Source organism: Pectinophora gossypiella, chromosome 1 (genome assembly GCF_024362695.1).
Source record: "Pectinophora gossypiella chromosome 1, ilPecGoss1.1, whole genome shotgun sequence".
In the NCBI taxonomy this organism is placed as follows: Eukaryota; Metazoa; Arthropoda; class Insecta; order Lepidoptera; family Gelechiidae; genus Pectinophora; species Pectinophora gossypiella.
Window position 1 is genome coordinate 15,931,466 of NC_065404.1, and position 27,009 is coordinate 15,958,474.

A 27,009-nucleotide genomic window follows, 5' to 3' on the forward strand; every position below is an offset into this window, starting at 1 on the left:
CATCGTTACGAATACTGAGGGGAATGATTCAGACCATGATTCCGAGTTGATATCAATTGGAATTTCAATGAAAATTTCAGTGTTCTTTTTAATTATTTTTAACTCAGATGCACTGTGGGACGCCGGAGTTGTGGAGTTAAATAAGAGACGTGTGACTTCTAAGACGGTCGTTTATTGTCTGTCTCTGGATGTGACATATAACATAGATATGTATATAACATATGTGTGGAGGTACACACTACACACTACACAGAATCAAGGTCTGATTATCCCTAAAAGTTTTCGTTACGATGTCACTAACACTACTCTCTCTCTCTCTCTCTTGGTCGGTCCCTCATATCTGAGGATCGTGGTCAGCATCAGGGTTGCACCTGGAGCGTATGATCTGCCTTCACCGGTTCCTGTCCAGCGCTTCCCTTACTACTGTGTAGAACTTGGATGACGACGAGTCTTTCACTTGGTCAGTCCATCTAGTCGGTGAACGACCACGCGATCTTTTGCCTTCAGTGTTCCCAACCACAATCAGTTTCTCTTAACTGTCATCACCTCTGCGCATCGTGTGGCCAAAATAAGAAAGGATGCGTTGTTGGCATATAGTGGACAGACGAGTTTTTATTTGGAGCTGGGTCATGATCGATGCATTAGTGCGCTTCGCAGTCCAAGGTATTCTTAGCATTCGCCTCCAACGCCACATCTCTAGTGCATCAATCACTATCACTAACACTACTAACTACTAACAATACGGCTCATCGCTTATCACGTTGGTCTAATAGAAAGCTCGGTGAGGTGTGGGTACTTAGTTCATATTGCGATTGATGTGCCTTTGACTACCAATTCGGAAACAGTCATGACTTAATGTTACATTATAAGTACGTACACAGGTTTATATAGTTTTAATACAAATAAAGCACACATTTGCATCATAATTCCGATTTTGCAGCTACACAGCATTGTTCAGTACAAGATAGTACTGTTTAACATACAAGGAAGCGTGATAAGCGGCCGGCGATGGCCGCTTCCGAATGATGTTGGCAGATATGAGGGGCTTTTTATAAACATTCAGTACACTTGATAGTGTATGATTTATTGTATTCGAAGGACGTAATATACGATCCCGACGACCCGATTACTCTAGCCATAGAGGCAGCCAATCAGCTCGCGACACCAAACACTTAAGGACCCCGATACCGACCCCGCCGGCGTGGTCGACGATTTCCCTCATTCAGCGCTTATCGCTATCGACCCCTTAGAGTCGATTAATTCTTTCAAATATGTTTCCTCTCAGACGACGCCCTGAGCCGAGGTTCGCGCCCAACTGGGCACCCTCAGGCTGTTGTCTTAAACGTTGTACCGGGTGAGAGCCTTCAGCGCTCCCCATTTGTCCGGCCAAGTAGTGATGCCATCTGCGGCAAATCAACAATAAGTCACGTCAAAAAAAAGAAAGATTTATTGTACTTTATTTGTGAACTTGCATAAATTGATACATACTTCAACACACGTCTGAGATAAAGGACTTTTCAGGTCACGGTCCCCTAAATACGTAATATAGATGGCTCTGTCTAGATTTGACGTGATATCATTGTCTAGTACCGGAGTAGGACCAACCATGGAAAGTCGAACTATCATCTACATAAATGGGCCTTAAGGAGTCGCCATACTGTGAATGTGGTCACCCGGATCAAACCCTATCTCACATAGTGAACGAGTGCCCTCTACATCGGTTCCCAGGTGGCATAGCCGAGCTGCATTGTGTGATGGATGCGGCAGAGACTTGGCTAGAGGAGCTGGATATATGATCTCCCCAGGATATTTTATTTTTGTCTGCCATACGCAATAATAATTGTCTAGTCTATTCCTGAGGTCCCCAAAATAAAATATTAGAACTTCCAATTTTATTGTCTTACAAAACAAATGAACAGTAAAGTCATCACCTACAAAACTAGACCGTAGTACTCCAATAACTCACCAACCAACGTAGGTGTGGTCACGAAGCGTTGAAAATCGCGTCCGATCTCGAGTTAACGAGCGCGCGCGTTGCGTTGTTGAGCGTTGTACCGCGTTGTAGCGATGTCGCGCGTTGTCGCGATTCCATCGAGCGCCAATTTGTAAACGTGTCCTTTGCTGATTTATTGTTCACGGCACGGGCCTAGGATAGGTGGGCTTTCAGCTCTTAAGATACAAGTATAGAGTGTGGGTATGCTATCGATTTTGCTGACAGATATTGCATGCTTGCCCTTAATTGCTGTGAAAAAGGTTCACTTTTGCATGCATAGTTTAAAAAAAAGATGACTGTCATTTACTAGTGGCACATATTAAATATTTGAATTTATAATTCCATTTTTCCTAGTCTGAAAAAAAACTTTTTCATGTAACGCGATACGCTTTAAAAAGTGTATCAACGTTTTCTTAGAATTCAAGAAAACATTTCGTATGAGATAAAAAGCATAACGGCCTCTGTGGTCCAGTGGTTGAGCGTTGGTCTCACGATCCGGAAGTCCCGGGTTCAAATCCCGGTGTGAACATATCACAAAAATCACTTTATGATCCCTAGTTCGGTTAGGACATCACAGGCTGATCACCTGATTGTCCGAATGTAAGATGATCTTCTGAAGACACGTTAAACCGTTGGTTCCATTTACTATTTACCGATGTGAGTAGTTGTTACATGAGCCATGTCAGGGGCCTTTGGCAACTGAATAATAACCCTGATATCAAGAGTTGATAGGGTCGGTAATCCACCTCACAACCCACACATTGACAAGCATTGACTAACCCATTATTCCTCTTCTCAACCATCAACACCCTAAGCCATAGCTCCAAAGCTTTCCACAAAACTAAAACATCTTTATTACCCTATCACACCTCTCCCATTGCAAAGGCTCGCCAATTAAACCGCTTGTAGCCCAAGCGAGGCACTCACGCGCAACAAAGTCGGATTTAACCGGATAATACTGGATATAAACGTTAAGACGCAGGCGATCGATCGGCACGACTCGGTATCACCGAGAGAGATCGCGAGAAATATCATTATTGTGGACCCTCAGACCTTCGGAGTTAGGTGTTCCCATTTGTTCTCCAGGTGTTTTATTGTTAGGATTTGACTGGGATTTCTGTTGTTTACAATGTGCAAGCGCATTGTGTGTGACCTTAGGATAGGCTTTGGTCTTGTAGAAAACCGTACAAAATATCTTGATGTTGCCAACATTATTTAAAATTTTTTGACGCTACTGGTTACAACGCTAGCGGTAATTAAATGGATGCTTCTTCGGTAATATTGATTGGGTACCATCAGGTTTGTTGTCTTCAATTTTGTACCGTTTGCCCTTAGCGCTCCCAATATTTTCGCCCAAGTAGTTAATGCCTTATGCGGCAGATCTATTTATAACATGTCACGTCAAAAAAAAGTAATATTATAATACAGTTAGTTTCCACATGGTAACCGTCACCTGTTATTTCTAAGTCATTCCTTTCATACACTCAGCCATCGCCATCATCACAGTCATCAGTATCATCTTCCATTTGTTTATTTACATTTTAGTTTAGCAGGGGCTTTAGCAAAAAAAAAACACTATCGACAGTATTTTTTTTTATTTATTGTAGATTTGCCGCAAATGGCACTAACTACTTGGCCGGAGGCAACCGACAGTGACAGTGATAAAAATGTACGGAATTGACATAAGGAAGGTGACATGTCAATCCCATACATGTTTCTCACTGTGACTGTCAATTGTCATAATCGTTCGCATCTTGGCTAAGGCCCCTACGGTACTAACTCTATAACACCATACAATCCACACGACTGAAGAAGAACTCTATAACGGACTATTTATAAAAAGCACACACTTTATTAAGATTACAGGTACCAAAATCAACACAAGTTCATAACTCAACATTGCACATTCCCAAACAAAACAGACACAACTTTAGCACCCCGAGCGAAGATAAACGCCCAAGTATGGAAATGAGAGTTGAAAAAGAATAACATTATCTTCCTATTAGGTATAAATTAAGGGGCGCAGAATGAGGTATGCGGCACAATTATATTGTCACGACGCTGCAATCGTGGTCGCACCTGCGTAATCGGCCAGCCGATCGACTCGCGCGCACGCCAGCCTCGGACTTTTTTGCCGGACACTAAATCGACGTATCTTTAATTGCGCGCTATTAAAATGTTATGGTGTTTATTGCTGCTGGCTTTGAAAGGGGGATATTGAAAAGGTGCGGATTTATGGGGTTAGGATGGCTGTGTGGATTTTGAATGGATTGATCTTTTTCGTCGATTGTGTATTGTAATACTTTGGCAGGTGCTTTATCGCCATCCCAATAGCAATATTGACCTTCGTAAGTTGAATAAATGATTCTGATTCATTATGTTTAGACTTCGTCTGGTTCCAACTTTTACCTTCTGGTTTTGTTGACGTGGCATTAACTACTTGGCCGGACAAATGAGGAGCCTTTGATCTTTGTTTTGGTCATTTGGTCATGCAAATTTTTGAGGTTATCCCGAAGATATAACGGACAGACTGTTGTGTATCGATCGATTGAAAGTTTGAATTGATTTAATGACCTAGGAACTTGACCTCAGAGTAAAATAAAATAGCATTTGAGCCTCGCCCATCCCTACCATGTAACAGATACGGCCCTACACGGCAGACAGGGTATATTTTATTGTGTGCCAATTAAAATTATTTCTTCCTACCTTCCTCTGCTTATTCCTCGTAACCAGGGCCGCAGTGAAGTGACATAGGGGCCTGAAGAAGAACAATATAAAACATTCCATTAATCTAAAACAAATGACAACATTAGCACTACCAAAATTTACGAATATAAGGAAACCATAGAATCAAAAACGGGAAATGCCGGCCAAAGAAAGAATAATCTTATTTCGTGTCAGAGTATGTCATTAAACTTGAAAGATAATAATTGGCTCGTTGTCTAGGTCCAAGGTAAATTATGAAATTCTGATTACTAAATAAAGGCAGATTGGAAACTAACGAAAAACATTTTATTTATGAATATTAATCAAGAAAAACGTGGTAATAATTAAGTCCCACATTCTATCACGTTTTTCTATGGCGTCATAGTGTGATTTTTCACACAAATTCCATAATAAATTCGTGTTGTGATGGTTAGTTAAAAGTAAATGATTTGACTAGTTGGAAACTAGCCTATAGATTATTGGGAACCTAATTGCGTAAGGAATCAAGATTCTGTATCAGTTTTATATTTTGGTCGAAAAATGTATCAAATGATGAAAAGTGAATTGCAAATACATAGGAGGAGGAAGGGAATATAACGGGTCCCAAAAGGCCACCTACATTTGGGGGCCTTCGGGTGCCTAAAAACGGCCCTCTTTGCAACGTTTCTAACTAGAATCCACCTCAACTTATAATTTGTTATGACGTGCAGATAGGTGGAAGAAATTGTTTTATTGTCTGTCCATAGATGTTTTGCTTTGAAATAATATATTGAAAATACAGTTGCATTGTTACACCCGTCTTCTTTGTAGTGTATTTCTTATAAGTAGTGAATATCACGTAAGCGTCTTTTGAACATTATTTATATTATTGTAAACAAACTAGAATGTCTGGGGGTTCGAGGCGAGTAATTGGAACTCTTAGGAGTTACCATTCCAATCGGACAGTTTGTTAAGATAGGTCAATGTGTAAGTAGTGAACTTCCCATTTCCCACGGAGTCCCACAGGGACGCGTCCTTGGTCCCACTCTGTTTCTGGTTTATATAAACCAACAGGAATTAATTTTCCTATTGTAAGCATCAGTTGCATCCTCATTTCCCTATAAATTATCTGTACAACATAGTGATAAGTTTACTATATTTTGTAATACTTTTATAACCAATAAATATTATTGTTAGGTATTTAACATTCGGATGTAATTTTTGTTAACAAAACCACGCAACAGAGACACTAGTTTCAATCCAAGACACAATTCCCTAGCGTTATCCCGTTGTCACAGTGTCTGCTTACCTAACCTGAAGATATGACAGATCCGGCTTTTTACAGAAGCGACTGCCTGTCTGACCTACCAACCCGAAGGGGAAACCAGCCCAATACAGGGTAAAAAATTGATTTCCCGGTGGGGAAAAAAATATATTGTGATCCCTAGATTGATTAGAACATTGCAGGCTGATCATCTGATTGTCCCTCCCCCCCCCATTGCGTGAGTTTAAATACGTAGGTATGTATTCATCGTGTTAATAGCGTTCGATTTTACGCTCTGTGCCTCTCTACTAATGACTACGCCGCGATAACGAAGCGATAACGCTGTGATAACGCAGCGATAACGTAGCGATAACGCGACGATAGCGTGCGATAACAGTTCATTGGTAGCCTCTGATAGCTTTTTGTTGGTTCGTTCTGATAGTAATGTGCTTATAAGTAGGTAGACAAAGTAAGCTCTATAAAGATAAGTAACGTTATCAACAAAGCATAACGTTATGGTAGGTGTTTATTAAATAACCGGACTTACTTATACTTGATTACATACAATGTAACGCCCGTAACGGTGTTAAATACAGTAAATAAATAGTTAGGAGAGGGCTTTTTGACGATTGCAGTAGATAGCACAGTGTTTTGCAATTTCTTGAGTTGTTTTCGACCAAAATAATTAAAAAAGGTTTGCTTATTAAATGCATACTTATTTGTATAATTTATATTGGGACGAGCAGCACAACATTATATTTTTAAAATATAATAGGCTCGCGTATGATAAGTGACGATGTGGTCTAGGGTGGATTACGCTACCAAGCAAATGCCTATTCACTCTAGCCTTGAAGACTCCCAGATTATATCGAGTCGGAAAATCAGACGACGGCAGACAGTTCCACTCCAGTTCGTCAGTTCAGTTTTTGTTTTTTATTTAACTATTTTTTACTCTTAGTAGGTAATGGTGCTCTTTTCAGTAGACATCTAATTTTCGTCGTAGAAATCCACGCGAACGAAGTTGCGGGTGGCAGATAGGAGAATATTGTATCTGCCAAATCTAAAGAAAACAATCACATTGTACGTAAGATTATAATACATTTAGGTACTTAGGAATGCTTCCTTGATATAAATCTCTTGATTTTCTTAAAACGTGTGTTGACTCCCATTGCATTCCGTTACAGTTCTTCAATCAGATCGATCTGTTCAATTTGTCACTCAACACACGTTTCTGCACTACCTTTTACAAATTTCTACCGGCTCACCCGCGTAACGTCTTAAGTGATAGCACTTTTAAACTAATTACTAACTTTACGCAATCGTACTAAGTTTCATAGCAGCTTTTTTGCTAAAGTTTATTTGTGTTTTAGACTTGTCAAACGATATTTTAAACAATTATTTTTCAATATTTAAATTTTAGAATAGAACACATTTAAAACTGACACAGCTTGAACAAAATTACGAGTTTTAATTTTTTTTTGCTTTTGTGTGCAGTTTCGGTTGCCAGTAGCAGTACTTGAGGCGTTTTCAAAGTGAACTTTTATGTTGGCGCGAAAACCGCCGGCGTACGCGCCGATAGCCCTCGAAGGGCGGCTAGACATCCCACAGACAGGACACGGCTGTCGGAATGCGGCCTTTCTTTCACATAACTTATTCATAACTGGTTCTTTATGTGGCACAATAGCTGTAAATCTAGACTTGAAGTAAAACTAAGTATCAATAAGGACGACGCCTTAACACTACTGTGGGAAAATTGGCTAAATTATAATATTACAAATATACAATTATTACAAATATTAAGTATCAATATTCATTTCTGTTTTTATTTTTCTTAAGACTTAAGTAAGTATATTTGGTTCTCAGGAGATACTTACAATTTCTAGTTTATGATCTTAAAAGTGTATTTCAAAAGGACCAAATATTGAACCTTGAGGAACATCGTTTTCATCAAGCACGACTTATAATTAATTCATGGAGTATTTATCAATTTCAATACTTTTTGCAATTAATTTAATGAATAATTGCAATTCTAACAGGCTCACTTACAATGCGAATCTAAATAACTATTCCGATAAGGAAACTGGTGTGACGAATAGTGTCAAACGCACCGGTCAATTCTCCCCTCGTACAAAGTCTCCACAGGGCCCATGTGACTAACATTATAAGAAATCTTAAAGAATCTACCAGTGTGCATATTAATCATGCAAAAGCGATAGTCGGGCATGACTCAACGCATTATGATTCACCGATGCACCGATATCTTCTTCCTACACATACACAGACAACGCTATCTGTTTTAGTATCGTACAACGCAAATTCCAATACATACTGTGCCATTTATAGTTTAGCCTTTGGGGTTCGCGTTTCACATAAATTTCGCATTAAAAAATGACGATACTATCGATAAATAATTAGCTTACTGTATTAATATTATTAGACTGTCCTTATGTTTAAGAAATAAGTCCCTCATAGTCGATTGATTTCAAAGAACCAAAAAAAGAAGTTGACCTAAAACCTTACTCCACAGAAACGAGCCACATAAAACAGATAGGGATCTAGGCGGGGGTGGGAATAAATAAAATAAAATGCGACCAGAATAAACAGGCTGACATGGTGACGGACGGACTAGGAAATTGCGAGAGGGTCCTGTCGACACAATGTCATTGATATTCTGAGGATGAATTTTTGAGGAGCATTTCTAAGCTGTTTCTTTAGCTTCGAGATTGTCAGTTCTGCGATTTTGGTGATATATTAATGCTTCTTGTGATTATGGAATTTAATGGATGTTTTAAAAGTTAATGAAGAGGCTACACCGTAGCTATAGTTATCCACTCTTGTTATATATTTACGATAATTGAAAATTGCTTACTACATCTCATCATCATCATCAGCCCATTAACGTCCCCACTGCTGGGGCACGGGCCTTCGGGCCTTAAACCGTCACGCGGGCCCAGTGCGGATTGAGGGTTATTAACGACTGCTAATGCAACCGGGACCAACGGTTTAACGTGCCTTCCGTAGCACGGAGGAGCTCGAGATGAAAACTTTTTTTTGTGGTCATCCATCCTATGACCGGCCTTTGCGAAAGTTGCTTAACTTCAACAATCGCAGACCGAGCGCGTTTACCGCTGCGCCACCGAGCTCCTCAACACTACATCTACCTAATGTTTATTACATTGCATTGTTTTAGTTTGATATAGTAAAGAAAGGCCCGGTCAAGGGTACATCCTAATCCGACGAGTAAGCATGAAGACTTTGATGGGAATGAAAGAAGCTAAAATGATGTGTCATGATCATAGTAAGTGTAATCCCGTGGTCTCTGTCTACCCCAATGGGAAATAGGCGTGATCTTATGTGTGTATTGTTTTTTGGGATAATCGTTTTCTATTTTTATGTATCTACTGCTTTCAATTAGGTAAATGATTACCGCATCTACAATTTGAAAATATGCTCCAACAATTTGAATTCTATCTAATTGTACATTTTCCACCAAAAGGAGTTAATCAAACAAAAAATAATATTCCAAATTCGAAACCCGCTCGTGATGGTTATCGGGCACATCCGTCCCCAACATAACTCAAGTGCACAAACACACTAGATTTTAATATTTAGATAGTGGCAAGGAAAGGCCAGCGGAGATGTATGCATCGTCACGCTTTCGCCAATATCCGACGGAGAATTGAAATATCTGACCCCCCACCCCCCTGGGGGGGCCTATATGACACCCCTAGACCTAACTTGGATATGTATGACATCGTAAACGGGATAAGATTTCGCTCTTCATGTTCGAGGGTTATTGTAATGTTTATCAATGTTACGTTGGTCATTTGGAGATTTTGCGAAGATACCTGGAAGATAATTAAATATCTCTTATATTTAAGGTTGCCTGGAAGAGATTGCTACTTAGCAATAAGGCCTCCTATTGTACTCATTCTATTTCTCTTTTGTTTTGTATTTTGTTTTTTTTTCTGTTTGTGCAATAAAGTATATGTTATAATTAGGAAGTTTTAGTATCTAAGTAGTTTTATTTTCGGCGGGTACTAGCTTTCGAATGTTGTCAAGTGATTTTCTGCTGCCAATACTTTATTGAACTCTTTATTCCAGTAAAAACTTTGTCTTATTATACTTAGACATAAAATATATGAAAATTTGCTAGTTAAGTATCGTTTGTGAACTCAAACTAGGTAAATGGATCTTACCTTTAAAAGATAAATAATAAATTGTAAGTAATTTGATTAGTTAAGTACTTCAAATTACCTTTTAAAATAAAAAGAGAGAAGCATGGTCACAATGCGTTTAATAAAATAAATGTCAACAAAATAATAACTGTCAGAAAAGCCAAAGTATTATCTCGTTCATCCACTGCCATTTCACACAAAACAACAACTAAAATAATTACCTAAACCCGCAGCCAATCTAAAACAATAATCAGCTAAAATTCTCGCTTGAAATAATTTCGAAATCGAACGAGAAACAAAGGAGTATCATTCATTCAGAACGAATGGAATGAACGAGTGAGCGGAACGAATAGATTGAGTAAACAATATCTTATTTTGCTATAATCCGGGAGCGTTGCTAATTTCCTGAAAGAGATGAAACACGTTTACAGTTCCTATTTTAAAGTTCAGTTTACACTTAACGACTTTTGTAGGAATAGTTTTGTTCGTTGGGAATTACTATTGTGTTATTTTATTTCCTTTTGGAGACTAATGTTTAGGGAATAAATAAATCGGTTTTAAACTTAGCTTCTATTTTGTGATTTTCTTGTTTGATATACGTTATTTTTCTATTCCATAATGCCTATCCTAATTATCACCCTAAACTAAACCAACTTATTTGTCATAAATGAAATATTTAAAAACATATATAAAATATACTTACTTATAAAACTTTTTTCTTGGGCTGATTTCAATCGCAATTTTTACTTGACTGTGGCGAAGCAAAAATGAGTGTTATGCGGTTGACAGCTATGTACGTTTTTATGTATGGATGTGTCTATGCACGTCTGTTTCCACCTAACTCCAAATTCACTTTAATCATAATTTAACAAATGAGGTGTCACCTTAATCAGTCTTAAGAGTTTGCTTACCACGGCGTACGACCACGGCTATCTCCTAAACATTATTATTTGAAAGAATTTCAGAGAAATACCTCTAGTTTCTTGTTTCACGTTTTGTAGAGTGCGTTTTTCCGTAATCGGATTTTAGTTTTTTAAACTTACATTTTTATTTTTACACTTTCACCTCTTTTGTGTTTGCCAAAAGTCGTGGCGTGTAAAGCGCCCTTTTCAATAAGTTTACGCGCGAATAACTACAAGCATTACTACTTATTGTTTTATTCAATTCCAAGATGAGTTCCACGGTTGATTTCATTCGTTTATCTAAGTTAATGCTACAAATACGGGATGGCGTAGAGGGTGATAAATGTTTCGATTTTTGTTCACTTTGTTGTGTGAAAAATTTACTATAGGCTGATTGAGTAAATTAAGCAGACGGACCCAGATTATGTTTACTTACTTAACTAAGTATATAGTTGTGTTATGAGCCTTGGCAGGGGCCTTTCTCGGCTCAATAGTAAGTTACTATTGAATAACGAGTGTTTCCTTTTTAACTAGACAGACAAGTGGGTCGTGTTATGTATTAAGTTCAAGATAAATTATGAAATTCTGATTACTAAATATGACATCGAAAACTAACGAAAAACATTTTCTCTTTTCTATTTTATTTATTTATAAATTTTAATAAAAAAAAAACAATAATAAGTCCGACATTTAATCACGTGTTTCTATGACTTCATCATCATCATCACCAGCCCATTAACGTCCCCACTGCTGGGGCACGGGCCTTCTCTATGGATGGATAGGGAGATCGGGCCTTAAACCACCACGCGGGCCCAGTGCGGATTGGTGGTTATTAACGACTGCTAATGCAGCCGGGACCAACGGCTTAACGTGCCTTCCGAAGCACGGAGGAGCTCGAGATGAAAACATTTTTTTTTGTGGTCACCCTTCAACAATCGCAGACCGAGCGCGTTTACCGCTGCGCCACCGAGCTCCTCAATGCTACGACGTAACAATGTGCTTTTTCATACAAAATTCCATAGTAATTTCGTGTTTTGACGTTTAGTAAAAAGTAACTGATTTGACTAGTTGGAAACAAGCCTATTATTATGGACAACACGCTGATCCCTTGTCATCATAAGGTTCGTCATATCCATATTAGGACTTAGTATCAGCAGTGGCTGTGTGTGTGTTTATTTCCTTTCTAACATGATGGCTCATAATATGGGCAATCGGCTCGTCATCTATCAACATATCGCACAACTAGTTCTTAAAAGTCATAAATGTCAAAAAAGTTGTTTCTATGCTGTTCTGGGAGCAAATAAAAAACATAGAACACGTTCAGCTGCTTGTCTTCCCGGGCATGTCGTAAAAACCGACAGAGGGATTGCGTCCTCTAACATGATGGACGAATGTTATGGGCGATAGGCTGCTCCCTTATCACCATAAGGTTCATCATATCCATCTTAGGACTTCGTATCAACAGTGGCTGCAAGTTGTCTTTGATTACTTGTGGCTCTGCCCACCCCATTTGGGATTACGGGCGTGAGTTTATGTATGTATGTATGTATGTATGTCAAAAAAACTGAAATTGAGTTAACTTAGTAATTAACGTAGATATGGTAAAACAAAAATCGTTAAAGCGCTCTACTGTAAAATTTAAAAAAATACATTTATGATTTTAAAGAACTAAATGTGCGATATATTTGGTTCATCATAATCCATCTTAGGACTATGATTACGTAGAAAAAGCCAAAGAACCAAAATAATTTATGTTAACGTGACAAGAATCCCAATCGTATGAGTTTAGTTTCTATCACAAACAAAATTTCTATATTGTTCTATAATGTCAACTTAAATGAAATTTTAGTCAAAGACATTTTATTTTTGTTTCGATTTTCCCCGAAGGGCAAGGCAAAGGGAACTATGCCCTAGGGAACTATACAGCCATGTCTTATGTATTTTTTCTTAATGATGATTAATGAAATGATGAAAGGTGATGACGATGGATGATGAAACCTAAGCCCCAACCCACGGAGCAGACTCCTACTCCGAACCCCAAACGAATTAACTCAAAAGTCCACTTAACTTTCGAGTTATGAAGCGACTTCTTGGCACGAAGCGAAAATAGATAGGTACATTTTGTTTATTGAATATTCCGAAATAATAACACTATCGCGAATGTTTTCTGACTAACTTATTGCGATCATTAACCACAAAATACCACTTTGTATTCATTATTTAGATTATTCAATGAAGAAAGCAACCATGTCCTTTACGTTCCCGCCAAAAGCCTTAGTCAGGATAGGATTTCTATCTCTCAAAAATTGAGTTCTTATCAAAAGGTATTACTTATTTTAGACGTGATATTTTTTTGGAAATACTTTTATTATTAGGTACTTGTTGTCGATGGAAAACCCACTGAGCCTAGACAAAGGGTCTGGCTTTATTCTACCACAGGTAAATCAAATAAAATCTACTTACTTATTTTGTTAATCATAATATTATACATATTAAAAGAAAAATACTTTCAATTCTACAGCTCTTACTTATCATGAACATTCACGCACAAAGATTCTATAAGTACTTACACCTCGCTTAACTTTCTTCCTTTTTCTTCAAAAACCGACTGCGAGCCAATTTGTCACATAGCAAGTTAATAAAGCAGCAAGAAGTGGCAAGTTCTTTGTCTCGCGGTTGGATTTATCGGCGGCGTAGTAGCGCTTCATTTCCTGAGCTCGCCTCTTGTCGAACTTCGGTGTTGGTGGAAAGTTAACGCGGGGGCGAGAAGCGGGTTGGGAAGTGGAGTGTATAATGTTTTGTCTTTTAGAAATAAAATAAAAACAGTTTATTTCGAACATGATCCATAGAGGTTAGTAACAGACAATAAACAACTTAATCTAGTGTTAGTAATAGAACAAAAGGTATTGACGTTTACACACGACATAATTATTATACACAACACATTACTTAATCTAATGCCATCGAAACGACAACAAGAAGAAGATTACTAAATATATTATTTACAGGTTATCGTGGTACATAAAACGACCTTTTCATATATTTTTGCGGAGCTCCGTGCTTCATAAAGCTTGCGGATAAGAGAAGTTTTTGCTAATACTTGTAGGGCACGCGTTTCGCGGTCCTTTCTTTTTTTGACATGACTTTGTATAGATTTGCCGCAGATGGCATTAACTACTTGGCCGGGCCAGTTTAAGACAAAAGGCCTGAGGGTGCCCAGTTGGGCGCGAACCTCGGCACAGGGCGTCGTCTGAGAGGAGAAATATTTGAAAGAATTAATCGACCCTAGTGGGTCGATAGCTATAAGCTCTGATTGAGGGGATTTCACGGTCCCTTGGCCCTTCAACTTATTTATTCTATTCCCTGGGCAAGCCCAATGACACTTCAAACAAACATAAAAAAATTAGAAAAAAATAATTATATTTTCTCGTAACTTACACCACAGCCTATAACAGTGCGAGAGGATAATCACATTGTTTTGTTTTTGATTCATTGCAGTTTGTGTTCGCAAAGTTAGTACTTTACAATATTTCTTGCTTTGATACCATATTAGCATAGCCATTTCTTGTTACTTCATTTATTACTTTATATCTGTGGCTTTATTAACAAGTTTGTTTAATTTTTCAGGTAAGTTCGTCTCATAAATGAGCAGACGGTATGTACGTACAAGTGTTTCTTTTTTAATAAATGTCTCTCGGCAGTCATCGTATTTTCAAAGATAAATGAATGCTATTCTATGTTGCAGCTACATTCGGTACTGGGGGGTTAAAATGGCCACATCGAAGCAATTCATCTAAGAAAGCAATACTGCAATTTGTCATTTGCGCACTTACTTGCGCAATGCAAACAAATGTCAAATAGCAATGTTGCTTTCTTAGATGAATTGCTTCGATGTGGCCATTTTAACCCCCCTGAAGTCTTAACTTTCTAAGACAGATTATGATGAAACGCATCGTGGACTATCGCCTGTCTCTCAAAAGTCTACCTTGTCGAAGAGCTCATTTCTCAGACAGTTTTTACGACCTGCGTATTTTATTAAATTTAAGAAATTTAATTTAATTGTACACAGAATCACAATATGACAACATGAAGAAAGACAAAAGGCACAAATTATTTCTAACAGAAATTTCTTCCAGTAGGCCTGTGTCTATGTTTTTTCTTTACTTTGAGCACTCGCTCACGATCTGGAGGTCGGGGTTCGATTCTCGATGGGGTCATTGTCGAAATCACTTTCTGAGACAGTCCTTTGTTTGGTAAGCACTTTGCAGGCTTGAGTCACCTGATTTTCCGAAAAAGTAAGATGATTCCATGTTTCGGAGGGCTTGTTAAGACGTTGGTCCCGGCTATTAGCCGTAAAAAACACCTCCACCAACCCGCAGTGGAGCAGCGTGGAGGAGTATGCTCCATATCCCCTCCGGTTCGGAGAGCACGTTAAGCCGTTACCCCCTCCGTTTGATTGAGGGGAATCCTGTGCCCAGCAGTGGGACGTATATGGGCTGTTTACGTTTTGTTACTTTACTAATCCAGCAGAGAAATACAGTATGCTACATTAATATATCTCCATTCGCTTCACACGTATTCCTTGCCCACTGTACCGCACAATCTTCGCAAAACAACAAATCATCGGGACGTGTCGATGTTAACACGTTCGCGCTCAGGGCGCGCGGGCGCATGCTTAGGTTCAACGCAGACCAAGAGCAGCGCAAGGCAACCATTATAATGGTAACAGTGAAAGTTTTACTTAATTACCATTATCGTTAGGTGCAATATTGTTTGCTTGAGTGAATATAGGTTGTTTGTTCATTATCAGAAGGTCCCGGGTTCGAATTCCGGTGGGGACATATCACTAAAATCACTTTGTTATCCCTACTTTGGTTAGGATATCACAGGCTGATCAGCTGATTTTCCGGAAGTAAGATGATCTGTGCTTCGGAAATTCTTACTGATGCAAGTACATAGTCGTTATATGAGCCATATCAGGGGCATTTGGCGGCTCAATAGTAATCCTGACACCGTGGTTGATGAGGTTGAGATAAACCACCTTACAACCTACACGATAGAAGAAGAACATCACTATATCAGATCTAAGTACAGTAATTTATACCTACTGGCTCTTAAAGTAAACATAAATAAACACTTTATTTATGTTAAAGCATACTGAAACAGTAAATAAACAGTAAGTATATTGATACAGGGACGTATCTAGGTGACAGGGCCTTGGGGTCTTTATACAATAAAAACATAACGGCCTCCTCGGTCCAGTGGTTGAGCGATGGGCTCACGATCCGGAGGTCCCAAGTTCAAATCCCGGTGGGGACATATCACAAAAATCACTGTGAACCCTAGTTTGGTTAGGACATTACAGGCTGATCACCTGATTGTCTGAAAGTAAGATGATCCGTGTTTCGGAAGGCACGTTAAGCTGTTGGTCCAGGTTACTACTTACTGATGTAAGTGCGTAGTCGTTACATGAGTCATGTCAGGGGCCTTTGGCGACTCAATACTAACTTTGACACCAGGGTTGATGAGATTGGTAATCCACCTCACAACCCACACGATAGAAGAAGAAGAACATACCAGCCTCATCAACCCTGGTGTCAGGATTATGATTGAGCCGCCAAAGGCCCCTGACATGGCTCATGCAACAATTACTCACTTACATCAGTATATAGTAACCGGGACCAACGGCTTAACGTGCCTTCCGAATCACGGATCATCTTACTTTCGGACAATCAGGTGATCAGCCTGTAATGTCCTAACCAATAAAATATAAAATATACTTTTGGATTTGAATTTGTATACCCTATTTCGGCCCCGTGCACCACCACCATTGACGTTAACACCAGGCCCTCGTGGGAATATCCTAACATTTAGTATCGCGAGTATCATACTTGCGCAAGCTCAAGGATCTAATCGCGCGATTAGTTTTGCTGCGCGATAACAGAGCTATTTTAATAGTGCTCTTGCAAAGCAGTGGTGCACTTATAGTTAAAGTACTTACCTATTATTTATACACATAAACGTAGTTTCTAAACAGTCAAATCAGTTACTTTTTACTAAACGTCTAAACACGAAACTGCTATGGAATTTGTATTTAAAAACAACCTGTGACGTCACAGAAAAAGGTGACAAAATGTCGTTATTATTATTACATTTTTCTTGATTAAAATTCATAAATATCATAGAAAAAAGAAAATGTTTTTCGCCAGTTTTAGATGTGTCTTTATAATAGTAAATCAGAATCAGAATTTGATTTGACTAATTGGAAACTAGCCTATTATCTATGATCAGATTCAGTGGTTTAGGACCCTAGTCGAGATTCGAACCTGTGACAATAAGATGCGAGTACGTTCTCCGGACTCGTCATCCGTTCTTACCAGATAGTGCACCGGCCCCAGTACTCTCACAACCTCGCCCCATCTCTCAGACAGGTCCGTATAGAATATAAAATATAGAATAGATATATAAAATTTAAGGCCGGTCATAGGATGGGTGACCACAGAAAAAAGAAAGTTTTCATCTCGAGCTCCTCCGTGCTTCGGAAGGCACGTTAGGTTGTTGGTCCCGGCTGCATTAGCAGTCGTTAATAACCACCAATCCGCACTGGGCCCGCGTGGTGGTTTAAGGCCCGATCTCCCTATCCATCCATAGGGAAGGCCCGTGCCCCAGCAGTGGGGACGTTAATGGGCTGGTGATGCTGATGCTGATATAAAATTTATAAAAAAGTGCCAGAAATGACTTAAAACATTATCCTCTCTTTCCACGCGCCAGACTTGGGAATGAATCAAAGACGGAATCACAGACATAAGCAGCGTCGAGTGCCACTTGGGGCAATCTCGGTCCCTCGTAATTGTACGTATAAGTTGCCCCGGCGCAGATCCAGGCCACAACGCAGATTAACCGCGTTCCCGACCCTCGATGGCGCTTCCAGCACCACTCGATAGTATCTGCGTTGCTCTTTCCACGCCACCGTTTATAAGAGGTTATTGATACGGCTAAAGTGGAAACGATTTTGTGAAAGGAACAAATTTTTTAATTTGGAATACATTTTATTTTATTTGTGTTTTTTTGGCGTAACGATTTTACCTGAAGATTTGTACCTTTAGCAATTTGAATAAGACACAAATCACTTTAGCAAAAATACAGATGTGTCATTTAGCGAAGTCAGTTACGATATGTCGTTGAGGTTTTTTGAAATAGAACTGGGGGGGTTAAAATGGCCACATCGAAGCAATTCATCTAAGAAAGCAATATTGCTATTTGACATTTGTTTGCATTGCGCACTTACTTTTATATGCGCAAATGTCAAATTGCAATATTGCTTTCTTAGATGAATTGCTTCGATGTGGCCATTTTAACCCCCCTGATGTTGTACCAACTGAAGGGCTGTTTTGCAGAGGAAGACCTAGAAGGACGTACGTTGACCAAATTCGAGATGTCCTCAAAAAAGGTTCAGTACGATCTACTCTGAACTGGCGCGCGAGTATGAAACGATTGATGAATGTGGGAAGCAAGAGAGGTGTGCCAGGATCGAAGTAAATGGAATTCCATAGTCTCTACTTACCCTGGTAGGAAATAGGCGTGAATTTATGTATGTATGTGGTGGTAAGTGGGATGTCTGGGCTAATCCAGTTAATAATTGCGTAGTTTCCAAGGTGAAAGGTAAATTATGAAATTCTGATTACTAATAAAGACAGATCTTAAGGTGAGAAAACATGTATACTTTTTCTATTTAACTTATTTATGAATTTTGACACTTTTTCTATGACGGCACAGGTTTCTTTTTCATACAAATTCCATAGTAATTTCGCGCTGTTCAAAGTGGCTTTCGTTTAACCTTTTAATATCATGGATAACAGACATATACATCTTTTATCTTTGTTTATAAATGATGACCCTTGTTAAAACAATCAGGCACAACACATTATCCACCCATTATTATTGTGAGTAAAATAAAGTGAAGCGATATGGGTAGCAACATAATTCTATACCATATCTGATCCAAATATCAAGCAACACATTATTTTATCATTTAAATTTTTTATATATTTTTTTAATTTATTTTAATTATTTTCATGCCTCTGCCATTCAAATTCAAATTCAAATTAAAAAATATCTTTATTCAGTAGGTAACATAGTTACACTTTGAATCGTCAATTTTTACATAACGAACGTCTCATCCGCCTAAAACTACTGCATTACATTTCATTTTTGGATGATTATTTATCCGGAGCAATAAGAAAATAGGTAATTATCACGTTAAATCTGTAGAGCGCCATCTATATGTTTTAGGGGACGTATCCTGGGAAATCCCTCATTCAAATAATTACTTACACTTACAAAGGCCGGAGACACACTGACGTGTTCACAATCAGATATCGCCCCACGACAAGATACAACATGCAAACTAGTTCGCAACTCGCACAAACATCCTGCAGCGAACACAAATCTCATCCCGGCGCTATCCCCGAGGTCCAAACAAACAGGGAACAAACTATCAGAGATTAATGCAAGTCGTGGACTCGAAATACTACGTCTCTATCGATCCCTGGGACGGTCTCCCTCACACAATCTCAGCATTATCTATGCGAGCACCAGGCTACAACCAGTTGACAAAGTGCACTACGTGATATTGTAGCCATTACTCCTGGTGATTCATATCGACCCCCCCTCCCGTCCCCCTACGAAGCCTCCGCCAGCTTTCTCACAGATAACCGCACGCTGTCCAGATATACCTATTAAGGATGCAACATTGAACCTCAAGCGTAAATAACGCCGAAGTTTAGATTCACGAACGCTATTGTTCACGAGTCGCGTCCAATCGAACAGCTACACTGATACGGGGTGAAAAAAGAATACACAAATGTCATGACAGGAGCCAAAACTCCAACTACAAGCACAAAGCACAAAGTGGCGGCACTGTGAACAATCAACAATTTCGCATCGCACAAACGGATCGGACATTTATTGTACGGTATCGTACCATTCCACTTGTGTTGTTTATAACAGAGACGCTCAATTTGCTCGGGAGACTTTTTATCAGGTGGGCGTTTTTTTGTTTTTTCCCTACGTGGCGCGCGGTCGATATGACAGGATGGTACCACAGAGGTGGTATCGGGCAAAACGAGGAGCGAGCCAGAAGGCAGGGCACCCGCCCGTGACAATTGCATCTGCACTCGAATTGCAAGCGCCATGTTGGATTATTGCGTCTCTATTTCGATTAAAGTGTCTCGACGGCTTTGTTTTAGTTTGTAATCCCAGCCTCAATAAACGGGCTTGCTTTTACCTTTTTCAGGGAACTTTCAATTTGCTGTTTGGCGGGCGAAAGTTTGTGCGTTAGGTTATTTTGCTGTTTACTTTGTTTATGAAGTATTTTTAGCTTATATGCCAGACCGGGATCGAAAGAACAAACATAGAACTCGTTCAGCTGCTGTCTTCTCGGGCATATCGTAAAATTTGACAGACCAATTATGTCCTTTCTAACTATCGCTTGTGACCATGAGGTTCATCATATCCATCTTAGGACTTCGTAACAACAATGGCTGCAAGTTGTCTTTGATTACAAGTGGCTCTGCCCACCCCTTTAGGGATTACAGGCGTGAGTTTATGCACATACATACATACATATGTATAATACATAATCCATAGCGTATCTAACCACTCACAAATACATAAGTAAATAAGTTTAATATCAAGAGCTTTAGCCATCTAAGGCGCTGGCTTCGCCATAGTCAATGTAAAGTGATACTGTACTTTACATCCTTCTAAGAAGGTCCGCACAATAGTGTTGTGCTTTACACTATTCTTATTTTAATCGAGTAGGTATCGAGGCGGAGGTATCGGCGCACCCGTGCGGAAACTCGATACTGACGGCCGGTGGACGCCGACGATACGCGCTCTCCCGTGAAAATCTATTCATATTTTTCAATTTTTACCCAATTTTCGCCAAAGGTCGACGAAAACTCCTCAACCGAATAAAGATATAGGAGACTCTTTTGAATTTCTCGCTTAGAAAACTCGTTTGCCGCGAGACTTACGAAGTTCAATTTGAATCAATCAATCCTCAATTTCTGTTTCAGACAAAAAGCTATTCGGGGGTGCGCGATCGCGTCAATCAACTCTTTGACAGTTTAAAAAATTCTTCGCGAGCGGAGGAAGCAATCGGGATCTCGATTTGACGTTTGTTACGTAGCGCGGGAACGGCGCGACAGCCGCGGGATGGATTCGAAAATTAAAATCTCGCGTTAGTTGGCAACGTTGGCAGCAGTGACGGGTGTCGCCGGCGGTGTTGCCAGCGCGAGCCAGTTCGATTTCAGGCTTGTTCTAAATATGTCAACACTTCTTTGTTATCGAGCGACGTGCGCGCGGAAATGAAAGTCCATCGAGTAGACGACTCCATTATCGACGCATCGCATATTATTTTGCACCGCGCATTGAACTAGCAAATTAACTGCCAGTGACAATATTTGACATGGTGCAATATTTCCGAGGGAATAGAAAAAAAATAGTATTTTTATCACTGGTCACACCGACAAAATATTTTATTATAAATACATAAAAAATACTAAGTATTGTGACTTTATAAACATATTTGTGCTGTGCTTGTGCTACGTACAAACTAAAATAATTTAAAAGACATAAAACGAAGACTTGGCCCAAAGGACTTGATTCCAGGCCATAACCCTTATAAAAAAAATATTCAAAAACAAAATTCAAAAGTCGTTTTCCCGAAAAGCTTACCAATTCGAAATTTGAACATGGGACTAGCGCGCTGCTGTCAAAATATGGAAAAAATGGCGCGTGGGATTCCCGCCAACCGCTCACGATAATTGAAGCATTGCGAAATGCGAAGAAACTTCTATGAGTGACGTATCTTGCTTTAGCAGGCAGCTGTGATAGCTCCATCCCGCGGCGTCACCTGCGTCGCTCACTCGTCACTGCTAAGCCCGCTATTCCGTAGTTGAAAAAGTTTGTCCCTGCCATATGGAAAAACTGAGAGAGCTGCTATTAAAGCCTGCTTTAGAAAGCTTTGCGTATTAAAGGATGTTCCTTAGTATAGTCTAGCCAGTTACATTCAGACGTATTGTGTCATTATTGAGTGTTGATTTCGTAATGTTAGTTTCAAACTAACAAGAAATACCTATTTTAAGCCAGTTAACAAGAATATGCCTAAGTAAATAATAATAATAAAATATAAATGTTTATTTCTCCACTTAAAACACAAAACAAAACAAAAAATTTTCTTAGTAGGCTAACATTGTGATACAAGTGTATTTTAAGGGAGCTGGTGTTTGTAAAAGGATTTCCCTTGTACTACAGGTCACCAGGCCCCAACCCTTGGTAATTATTTAATATATTCTAATGTGTTACTAAGTAGCTACAAATATTAGAGAAATGTATAATTATATAATCCAAAAAATATATAAAAAAGTATAGTTATGAAAAATATCATGTACTTGCTTAAAACTCTGTTGCTTTAACAAATTAAAATTTGACATTTAGTGAGACTTACAGTATAATTTGTCAAAAAAGATATGGTACTAAGATGCTTTAAAATTGAAAGCCTGAGTCCAGGCTGAATGTATAAATACAGACCTATTTACTAAAACGCCTATAAAAGGGTCGAAATTTCGTTTAGGGCCTCCATTTCCTCCATCCTCTTTTCACAACTAAAATATAAGTAAGTGCGAGTAAGACAGCCTGTGCTCGCTCCTTCTTAATCTTTAGCGGCATTCAGCCATTTAAGACTAAAGTTAGACCATTATAGACGATAAAACTGCTCACCACATACGGTCGAACAGAAATCGGTGATGTATAGGTACTTAGTTCACCTTGCGATGGATATACTACTGACAACCCACCCCATTGAGTAGTCGTGAGCTTATGTTATCCAAAGGGGGTGAGGTCAGCGCCCGATACAAATTGGCGCGGGGCGGGGATTTGCCGCACTATACGCAGTGTTATTATTTATATACTGCCTTCAACCAAAGGCTTCAATCCCGATCCCGTTCACACTAACACCACACGCAGGTATACAGTGAACCTTATCTCGCTAACAAAGGAATTTTTCACGATTGAACACACATAATAAGTTGGATATCATCGCTGACAGGTTACATCGATACAGTATACTTTATTTATTACTTTCTATTCTGAGTTATAGCTGCAACATCGTGAGGAAACCCACATTTTCGAGAAATGCATTTTCGGAGGTATATGACCTAACCTGTATTGGGCTGGTTTTCCCTTCGCGGGTTGGAAGGTCAGACGGGCAGTCGCTCCTGTAAAAACCGGTCCTGTCAAATCTTCAAGTTAGCTAAGCTGACACTGTGAAAAAAAACCGGGATAATGCTAGGGAGATGTTGATGATTCTGAGTTATACAACCGGAAGGGTATGGTGCATACACCACCACGGTGCTTTCAGTTATTTTTTGTTAATATCAGAATTTTTGGTTGTCATGATTGCCGCTCCTTATATTTGGCCGACTTACACTCGGGCTTAAATCAAAGGTCAATGACCGAGTTCATCAACACTGGTGTCACAGTTACTATTGCGCCACCAAAGTCCCCTAACATGGCGAACCCCCAGGTGTCTACTGGATACATTTTATGGCATTACTGTACTGGTGAGATAGGACCCTTAGTGGAAAACATTCTTACCCAATGTACAATAGTAAAAAAACCTAAGTGAAAAATAAAATTAAAAATGTGTATTCAGGTACTAGTATTTCTTTATTATCTCCAGACAAGTAGCAAGCAGTAGTTTATCGACGGGAGATAATATAATACAATTTATTATCAATCGTCGATCGTACATATTAGAGATCTGTATCGGCCATGTAATCCGCCATGTCGACTGATAAGGAGGTCGTAAAAATTTCGCTTGATTAAACAGTTATCGCGAGTGCGATAGCGCAGGCGCAGTGTTGGTAACGCTATTCGCTTGGCGCGCCGCGCGTTACGTTTTTCGATTTTTTTAAGACGTTTCTCCCTTATATAACGCATTTTCCCTAGTGCATTAAAAATGTAATTTTTATTATTTATTTAAATTTTATTTTCTTTTAATTTAAATTTAACATAATATTTTTATTTATCTATTGATTTTTTGAGACTATTTTATTAACGTAAAAATAATTATTATGATAGTACTTTTCGTGGCTCCTTTGTCAATAATAGGTACTTAATTAATAATTATTTGTATATATAGAAGTGTTTTTAAATAGTTAGTTTTAAAAAACATCAATTACTTGACGACAATGCTTAACGAAGTTACAGATATTCATAGGTAAGTTTTTGCAAGATAACTATTTAAAATTAAGTTAAGTACTATTTTATTATTATTTATTTAAAAAAATTATCACTTACTTACTTCATATACTTATTATATTTTAGGGCGTTTTTACTTCTAAGCTTTAACAAAAAATATTATTAATTTAAGTAAATTACAAAACTGCTTTTAGTAATAAAAATATCTGTTAAAGCCTGAATTTTTTACAATATTATCATTTTCACGCTCGAATTTGTAATGTTTATTTTTAATTATATTTAATATTCATAAAATGATAAGAAAATTATATTCAAACTAATCTGTTGATTTCACCCATTTCTTGAGGATATCCCATCAATCCTCACGAATTTGTATCCTAATTCCTTATAAGAACAAAAAAGGAATGGAGTCCCTTCATAATCTTGGAATTTATTTACTAGACCACCGAGTACCACTTTTATGCCACGTATGTATGTAATCAAACGTGGATCTAGTTTTAAATGAAAAAAGACACATAAACGTAAGGACTATGGGTTAGTGTTTAAGGCAGTAAAGTTTAGAATAGAATAGAAGAATAGAGACACACAAAGACAAGACAATAACATAACTTAAAAATGTCTACAAAATATTTACGTACAAAAGCATAGAGGATGTAAATAGAATGAAGTTTAAACCAGTTTAAAAATATAACTAAGCTGCACTGCAGCTGTTTTTTGTTGATAAATATAACCCTTATTCTTTCTAATATTCCTTCACCAATTGAGTACAATAAACAGTATAGGTATCGGTTTGTTATCGGCTTTTGTATGCAACAGTGTTATCTGGTAGCGTGAAATTGTTTCAGAAGCAATAGATAATACCTCTACGGGTCTTATCGCAACGCCAACTGCAAATGTTTGCGCCTATATTGGCCAAACATTTGCGAAAATGTTTTGATTTATTTGAATATGGAAATCTGCTGAAATGCAACGTTGGCCGGTGTATTGTATATTCATTATCAGGCAGTTTTCTTAATGTTCTTTTTCTGACTTCATCATTCAGTTGTTTTATTTATACTTGCTCAAATTGACGCCTGTTGCGCACCGGGATACACAGGGAGTTGGGGGTCGATTAGATCTATTAATTTCCATTTGTTTTGATTCAGACATACTTCACTTGCTTCTTCAACATTCCTTAATCGTTTTATACACTCGTGCAGGTGTATACCGTTTCAAACTGGGGATAGTTTGAAACGGTATACACCTTTATTCCGGAAAATTCATTAATGTAACCGTCAAATCATTTGCCCAATATGGCCCAACCCCGGCCAACACGCCCGCACCTGCATTTTTCCGATTTTCTCGCGTTGCAATGCGATAAGAACGATTTCTTTCTTATCTCCCCCCTCCTGCCTCCCCCCCCCCTCGTTTACCACACAACAAGTTACGGTTTAATTTCAATCATAAAATGGGAATTCTTTAATGGAAATTTCAATTTTGTTACGTACATTTTACTTCGGATTAAAAAGTACATAAGTACGTGGATGGTTGTTTTCATAATATTTGCTGTATAAAATTAGTATTACTATCTATCAGATAAGTTTTGATTAGGCTATCAGACAGCTATAAGCAACGAGGGACTATCCAGGCTACGTTCCCCAAAAAGACCTATAGATGGCGCTGTACAGAGTTGCCTTCGTTTAACCTTCTAATTTCATGGATAACAGACATATGCATCTTTTATCTTTGTTTTTGGGTATAAATGATGACCCTTGTTATTACACCCAGGCACAACACATCTTCAACCCATTATTATTCTGATCAAAATAAAAGAGAACCAATACCTATAGGTAGCAACATAACTGTTCATAATCATTTTTATTCGCTATAAATATGGTTTGCAGATGGTCAGAATTTAACATTTGGTCTACATTTTTAGTTATTTAAATTCATCATCACCAGCCGTATGACGCCCACTGTTGGGCATAGGCCTCCCCCAAGGATCTCCACGACGATCGGTCCTGCGCTGCCCGCATCCAGCGGCTTCCCGCGACCTTCACCAGATCGTCGGTCCACCTTGTAGCGGGCCTACCCACTGAGCGTCGTCCGACACGTGGTCGCCACTCCAGAACCTTTCCGCTCCATCGGCCATCGGTTCTCCTCGCTATGTGTCCTGCCCACTGCTACTTCAGCTTTGCAATTCTCCGAGCTATGTCGGTGACTTTAGTTCTCCTGCGGATCTCCTCATTTCTGAGGAGATCCGCAGATGAATTTAAATTATAACATGCAAATAGTCAACATCATAATCAGCCCATTAACGTCCCCACTGCTGGAGCACGGGCCTTCCCTATGGATGGATAGGGAGATCGGGCCTTAAACCATCACGCGGGCCCAGTGCGGATTGATGGTTATTAACGACTGCTAATGCAGCCGGGACCAACGGCTAAAACGGCTAACGGCTAACGCAAATAGTAAAATACTTAAAATAAAATTCATAATTTAAATGTCAATCATTAGGTACTTATATTAATTATGAAATAATAATAAAATGATTTACAATGTCATTATTCAAATTACACATCACAAAAAAAAACAAACAATACACAAAAAAGAGAGAGAAAAAATACTTATCTGATCCAAATATCAAGCAACAATTATTTTTATATATGCCTCTGCTATTGCGTTATATTTTCGTATTAATAATGTACCCCAAGCAATGAGAAATTAGGTAATTATAACGTT

General features: G+C 38.7%; 1 protein-coding gene across 5 annotated transcripts in view; it reads left to right on the forward strand.

Annotated features, from left to right (window-relative positions):
- LOC126370145 (zinc finger protein ush) overlaps positions 1-27,009 on the forward strand; it is a 262,820-nt gene that overhangs the window by 140,161 nt on the left and 95,650 nt on the right. Inside the window, exons 1-2 of one of the 5 annotated variants that reach the window (XM_050014927.1) lie at positions 23,716-24,048; positions 24,230-24,307. The exons of 2 other annotated variants lie outside the window; for them this stretch is intronic. The gene's annotated coding sequence lies outside the window, so the exon portion shown is untranslated. Of the gene's footprint in view, positions 1-23,715; positions 24,049-24,139; positions 24,308-27,009 lie in introns of those variants that run through there. 2 more of the 5 variants (XM_050014932.1, XM_050014919.1) reach the window with 2 other exon arrangements.